At 33.6% G+C, this 7,141-nt stretch overlaps 1 long non-coding RNA gene across 1 annotated transcript; it reads right to left on the bottom strand.

The window, feature by feature from the left end:
- Positions 1 to 609: 609 nt before the first annotated feature.
- LOC134259383 (uncharacterized) lies at positions 610 to 5,893 on the bottom strand. The gene is made up of 4 exons (XR_009990341.1): positions 5,695 to 5,893; positions 4,240 to 4,300; positions 3,003 to 3,331; positions 610 to 1,484 (listed from the first exon to the last, which is right to left on the bottom strand). It is a non-coding gene; the product is annotated as an uncharacterized LOC134259383 (long non-coding RNA).
- Between the last annotated feature and the right edge of the window lie 1,248 nt (positions 5,894 to 7,141).

Raw genomic sequence — 7,141 nt, 5'->3', positions numbered from 1 at the left:
TAAATCTTTTTTTCCTGAGAAGTACATACAAAATGATAAATGATTACCATAAGGATAAAATTATATAGGATTTATTAAAGGTGCTGAATTTCAATTTAACATAGGTCATTTCATAAAATTCACTTTTCACAATATTTCTTCAAATCCAACATATTTTAGAAGCATATTAAGAAAAAGGCCCGCATGTTAAAGAAATCTGATAACATGGGATAGAAAGAGCACATTCTTAATTTTAATAAAATTAAATAAAACCCATGGGTTTTTTAAAAATATTCTGTTACCATGGCAACGAAATGTCACAAAAATTCATTTTTCACAATAATAACCGTTTTTAGGAGCATAGTAAGAAAAAATCCCACATGTTAAAGAAATCTGATAATGTGGAATAGAAAGAGCACTTTCTTAATTTCAATAAAATTAAATAAAACCCATGGGTTTTTAAATAATATTCTGTAACCATGGCAACAAAATGTCACAAAAATTCATTTTTCACAATAATAACCATTTTTAAGAGCATAGTTAGAAAAAATCCCACAAGGTAAAGAAAACTGAAAGCGTGGGATAGAAAGACCACAATCCTTATTCTAATAAAATAAATATTAGATAAAACCAGTGGATTTCTCATAAATTTTTGTAACCATGGTAACAAATTATTCTGGAAATGCTTTTTTAAATAAATTGACTTTACAAAATCTCCATGAAATACAAAATAATTATTGACTAACATACATGTATTATTTTCACAGTTTATTGTAAATGCATGAAAATATATTTTTTTTTAAATATGATTTTGTGATTTGTATCTGGTTACCATGACAACATCTCCAAAAATATTGTATTTGCCTATACAATTTAGTCAATGTGATTAGTTTGTATGAAGAAAACTGTATGAGTGGCCATTAGCTAAAATAATGAAAGACACAACATTTTTTTTTGTACCTAACTTCTTTAAAACAAATATTTGGTTTCTGTGGTAACTGTGATTAACCATTTATGAGACATGATCTAATTATTTCAATTGTATTTTTAAAGCAATTTTTGAAAAATCATCTGTAAATGTACTTTTTGCTGAAATACATAGTTTACAGTAAAGAAATCTTGAAAAAATGTCAATGTAACATTATAAAGTGTATCAAATGTCAAAAAATCCATGTTCTTGACTAGATAGGCAAAATAAAATTCAAAATTTTATGTTTAAGGGGTGTAATATTAAATATTCTTGGGTGTATCCTGGTCTTGGCTTCAATAAAACCCCTTTTACATTTGGAGGAGTTTAAAAATCAATATCCTTTGTTTCTGGTCTGGATTTCTTTCAAAAAGTTTTAAACTGACAGTGTCTTTATTAGATTTTTTTGGCCATAATTTAGAAATGTGCCGTTGAGATTATCTGTATCAACTGTACAGGTACATCTATGTGTCCTGGCTGCTAAATAGGTGCTCCAGCTAAATTCCTCTGACATAATGCATGTGGTTCATTCATCAATCTGGAAAAAAATATAATTCAAAATGTGAACTTTGTTAATGAAAATAGGCATTCAGTAAAGCAATTTTTTCTTGTTGCTGTTGAAGGAGGAGAGTAGCTAAGGTTCGTTTTCTCTATGATCATGATCATGAATACAAGAAGGCCATGGTCCATAACACTCACCAGAGTAACTGGTCATTCTGTTCTACACCAGATTTTCCTACTTGTAATACCTATTGTGGTTTTGGTCTATTCTTAGGAGGAGGGGGACATGATTTAAACAATTTAGAATCTACATTATCTGGATGCTTTACACAAACAGTTTCAGCTTTTCTGACCCAGTGGCTCCCTATTTTTTCTCTTTTCTTGATTATCACCCCTTTTTATAGATTTTAATTTCTAACTTTCTACTAATTTTAGTTTCCAATATTCAAAGAAACATTTGTATGGATTGAACAAAATAATGAAGATGACATACAATAATACATCTTTCACTCCTATTTGGCTTCCACATACATGTAACTGCAGTAAAACTTGTTTAGTACAAACACGGGCATTGTGAATTAAAAGAAGTCCTCTTGGATCTCCAACTATATAAATATTACAAAATTACAAATATGGATATAACAAATTATATAACGAAGTACTTTTACAGGTCCTAGTTTGTTATAACTGAGTTGTACTATACATATATGTGTAGATAAATGATTTAACAAGAGACCCAGGGCCACATTACTCACCTGGCTTGGATAAAAATCAAAAATCAGCTTTGTATTGAAAAGCTTAAAAGCATACGTGGTCCTGACCTCTCCCTGTAAGGGAGAAAGAGAGGGGGGTATGATTGAACATAACTGAATCTACACTTAGGATGCTTACAGGGTACTTATTTTTGACTGACTGTGAGTTTTTCCCTACAAGTTTGAACACTTTTATTGTAGCCCCACCCTATACCTGAGGGGAGGGTGGGGGGGGGGGGGGTCATGATTTGAACAAATCTACACTACAAGAAAATGCTCACATAAGTATATATAACTTACTGGCTTTTCTGTTCTTTGGAAGAATATTTTTAAAGGATTTTTTCTCTATATTCTTAGTTAAACTTTGATTGGCCTTTGTGGTCCCACCCTATCCCCGGGGTCATGATTTGATCAAACTTGAATCTACACCACCTGAAAATGCTTTCATATAAATATTACCAATCAAGGCTTGCTGTATCCGAGAAGAAGATTTTAAAATATTTTTTTTTATATATTCCTATGTTAAACTCTGATCATCCCTTGTGGCCCCGTCCTACACATGGGGTTCATGATTTGAAAAATTTGAATCTACACTACCCGACAATGGTTCCACATAAGTTTCATATTTCCTGGGCTATTGGTTCTTGAGAAGATATTAGTAATGCCATTAATTTTGTAATTCTCTCCCCTTGAAGAATGACAATGACAGACAAAATACAAACTTTGATTAGAAAAGATCACTTGAGCTTTCAACTCAGGTGAGCTAAAAAATTCAGAGAATCAAGATCAGAAGAAATTTATACCTGTTTCAAAGTCTCTGAATGGTAGTGTTCACTATAATTCAGCCCTTAGTCAGAATGTGATTGATTGATTGTATACTGTTTAACGTCCCTCTCCAGAATATTTCACTATGGAGACGTCACCATTGCCGGTGAAGGGCTGCAAATTTAGGCCTATGCTCGGCACTCAGGGCCTTTGAGCAAGGAAGGATCTTTATCGTGCCACACCTGCTGTGACACGGGGCCTCGGTTTATACGGTCTCATCCGAAGGACCGCCCATTTAGTCGCCTTTTACGACAAGCAAGGGGGTACTGAGGACCTATTCTAACCCGGATCCCTAGGCCCTTGATTGCTAAACGAAAAGGAATGTTCTTAATGATAATTAAAAACAAGAGCCCCATGGGCCACATCGCTCACCTGAGCACTAAGGGTAGAAAAAAGTAGAAAATGGTTTTTTATTGTAAAGTTTAAATCCAAAAGTAGTTCCATGACCAATCATGGATTTGCTATTTTTTAGAAAATGATATTAAAAGAATTTTCCTATATATTTCTATGTAAAACTTTGGTCGGCCATTTTGGCCCCGCCCTAGCCCGGGGGTCATGATTTGAACAAACTTGAATCTACACTACCTGAGCATGCTTCCATATAAATATGATGAATTATGGCTTTGTCATTCTTGGGAAGATTTTTAAAGAATTTTCCTATATATTTCTATGTAAAACTTTGGTCGGCCATTTTGGCCCCGCCCTAGCCCCGGGGGTCATGATTTGAACAAACTTGAATCTACACTACCTGAGGATGTTTCACCATAAGTTTCAATAAATTAACTTTCCTGGCACAGTGGTTCTTGAGAAGAAGATTTTTAAAATATGCCACCAAATTTTCATTAATTCCCAATTATCTCCCCTTGAATGAGGGCGTGGCCCTTCATTTGAACAAACTTGAATCCCCTTCACCCAAGGATACTCTGTGGCAAGTTTGGTTGAAATTGGCCCAGCGGTTCTTGAGAAGAAATCGAAAATGTGAACAGTTTACAGACAGACGGACAGCTAAACAGATGGACGCCCGACAAAATGTGATCAGAAAAGCTCACTTGAGAAAGCTCAAGTGAGCTAAAAACTGCAAGTTGTAAACACAAAATACTGAATTATCTAATGATACATAAATAATATAAAGTATATGTAACACTAACGTTAGTTGAATTGATAATCTCTTCTTGGTGATTCTTTGGTTGTCCTCAATTTTTAAGTTTACACTACCTCAGCTGTGCAGGTGTTGTCAAAGGGGATTTTGAAATTCAGAACAAGGCTCAGATTGCATCTGAAATGATAACAAATCATGACATTCATCATATGACAAGAGAATGCATACATTTATATAACAATTTAGCTTTTGAATTATTGATAAAAAATATTTATTTACCTCCCCCCCCTCCCCCATGTACTAGTGATATCATCATGAATTCATACTATTAGTTATAAATTGAAAAAGAGTTCTAGTTTTGTAGGATCAAATTTTATTTTTTAAGTTTTAATCCTAAATTAGACGAAAAAATTGGCAGAAACCCATGCATATTGTATGTGCTCTCATATTTATAAATCTTTATCTTTCTATGTGTGTATATATTTGCTTGTAGGAATATTTGGGAAGCCCCCCTCCCCCATTCGGATAGGGTTTTATGGCTTTAACACCCCCTTCCCCCCCCCCCCCCATTTCAACTGATAAAACCATAACAGTATTTTATTGGTTGTTTTGCTTGTCAATTAAATTTTGTAGGACTCCCCACCCTTCTATATATATATATATAAATTCAAATAAAAGGAAATGCATTTGAAGAATATCATACACATATAAATTTGGAAATATACAGTTTGAAAGGGCACAATTTTACATTTTGATTAAATGAATAAGAAAAATAGTAATTATTGTTTTGCCATAACATCTGAGTTTTTTCAGGGCTTAATTAAATATTCACTATTTTAAGAAGGACCCATTGGCCATTCCGTAAACAGTGTTTGAAATAACTGTGCGCCTGACTGCCCGAGACGCACAAATTTTGCTGTGGGCTTACCAATTTGCACATATTGATGCCCAGCTGGACTTGTTTAAAGTTTTCATTAATTAAAATTTAATAATTTGATTAATCGCTACCAAATCAACTAATGGTTTCATGAGCAGTACAGGATTTGTGATTAAAAGGGAGGGTGGGGGGGGGGGGCGTGGATAACTTTGTTCAGACAAGGGGTCTTGATAGTGATGTTCCATAGTACAGTCATACGTTTAGTCATGCCATAGTTTGAATGAAGGGGGTCCAGGGGGCAAAGCCCCAGAAGCTCCTGAGATTTCATGTGTTTAAGAGTAAAATTAGGCAAAATAATAGTGGTATTGTATGAAAGTATAACATTATTAACATAATATTTTCCTACAGCAAAACATGGACACTATTATATTCATATGGGAGGCCGGGGGGGGGGGGGGGATGACTTATCATTTGCTCATTGCTCACAGTACCTCTAGTTTCAAAAATAAATTTTAGAAAAGACAATTATTTTCTCAGCTAGGCTGGTAGTTTTTTAGCAGGACTGATAACTTTTACTAGCAGTCAGCCTGTATGTTTGCTATCATTTTTTCTTGACTTTCCCCTTTTTCAATTTGAAAAAAAATAGTCAATATTGTCTTTGTTTAGACATTTATCTGTGTTATGTATTAAATACCTGATCTAAATATGACATCCATAGAGGCGCCGAGACATAGAAAAACTTATGCTCCATCCAATCACTGCTGTGGCTTTCACTGCTTCTTGCTATGGCTTCATGTATGCTGAGGTCGAGGATTTCTTCCAGTCGACTGTGTATATTGCAGTACTAAGGGAGTATCGACGGAAAGGAGAGATACTCATCATACTCTAATCCCCAGCAGCGGACTACTATTCAAATTCCAGTACAAAATTAAATGTTTTCCCCCAAATTAACTGAATTTAAGTAGTTTTGATGATATTGTTGAACAAGTTAGCATTTTTCAAAACACTCAAACTCTTAGCATGTTTAGGAAATGAAATTTTTGTCAGATAAAATTAAGCAAATTGCAGGCAGTTATTTTTTTTATCCTAGGATTATATTTTTCTAATAAAAATTTTAGACTTACATGCCCCTTGGATGTATGAAAACTGGCAAAACTTCCAAAATGAAGATGAAATCACACACATTTCTTAATCCTCCCCTTCTAAACTGAAGAGTTAAATACACTCTTTCCAACTCCTTTTACTAAAGAGTGCCAAGGGAGATAACTAGAATTTCATGTTTTTACATAATTTAAAATCACAATATCTATTCGTAATTAAAATAACCCATGGGTTTTTTAATTGTTTTTTACTCTTTGATACTAGATGTTCAATGTTTTATAATTCACATTCAAGGAGAGTGCGGGCCTTCTTAAAAAATCACCTGCACGTACAGACACCTTTCAATGGATACTGTTGACTGTTTCAGTATATATTGAATTCATTTTTTAATCAACTATGCATGAAATCCATTTATAACTGTGATCAAGTATTTAGTTTGATGTACATCAATGTAAATATGATAGTTTTTGAAAAATCTATCACTATCATGAATCACTTATTTTCATTTCTGCCTGGTTCTTATAAATAGCTGTACTTAAAGTTTTTATAACCTTGTGTGTGCTATAATAATGTTTAACATTTGATAATTAGATATCTCTATTCCTTTTGCTCGTCCGATATGCATAGATTCAAGCAATAGCAAACAATTATGTTTGAAACGCTCCCCTTACACTTCCGTAGACAGAAATAGAATTTATGAATCGTGTTTATATTGGACTGGCACAAGTGAAAGACAAGGATAAATTGAAGATATTTTGCGTGAATCTAAAAAAGAAGTAAGTCTTCTAACTGAATTTTGCTGGGGGATCCTATGTAGTTTATCCGTTTATGTATAAATCGCGATAAAGAGTGGAAAATACCCCTTCTTACGTTGGTAATTTTAATTTATCGTAAAGTATTTTCTTCAGAAGGAAAAATTAAACCTGACCCCTTTTTACTTTTTAAGTACCGTGGATCACGATGAATTGATCTGTGTAACAAACTTTGCACAATATTTGTGTTATGCACTTGTGCCGATGCAATTTTTGTGCAACATTTCA

The sequence above is a fragment of the Saccostrea cucullata genome, unplaced genomic scaffold (genome assembly GCF_032062105.1).
Source record: "Saccostrea cucullata isolate Sc308-1 unplaced genomic scaffold, CSIRO_AGI_Scuc_v1 ctg13695, whole genome shotgun sequence".
In the NCBI taxonomy this organism is placed as follows: Eukaryota; Metazoa; Mollusca; class Bivalvia; order Ostreida; family Ostreidae; genus Saccostrea; species Saccostrea cuccullata.
This window is presented reverse-complemented; position numbering and strand designations above follow the sequence as displayed.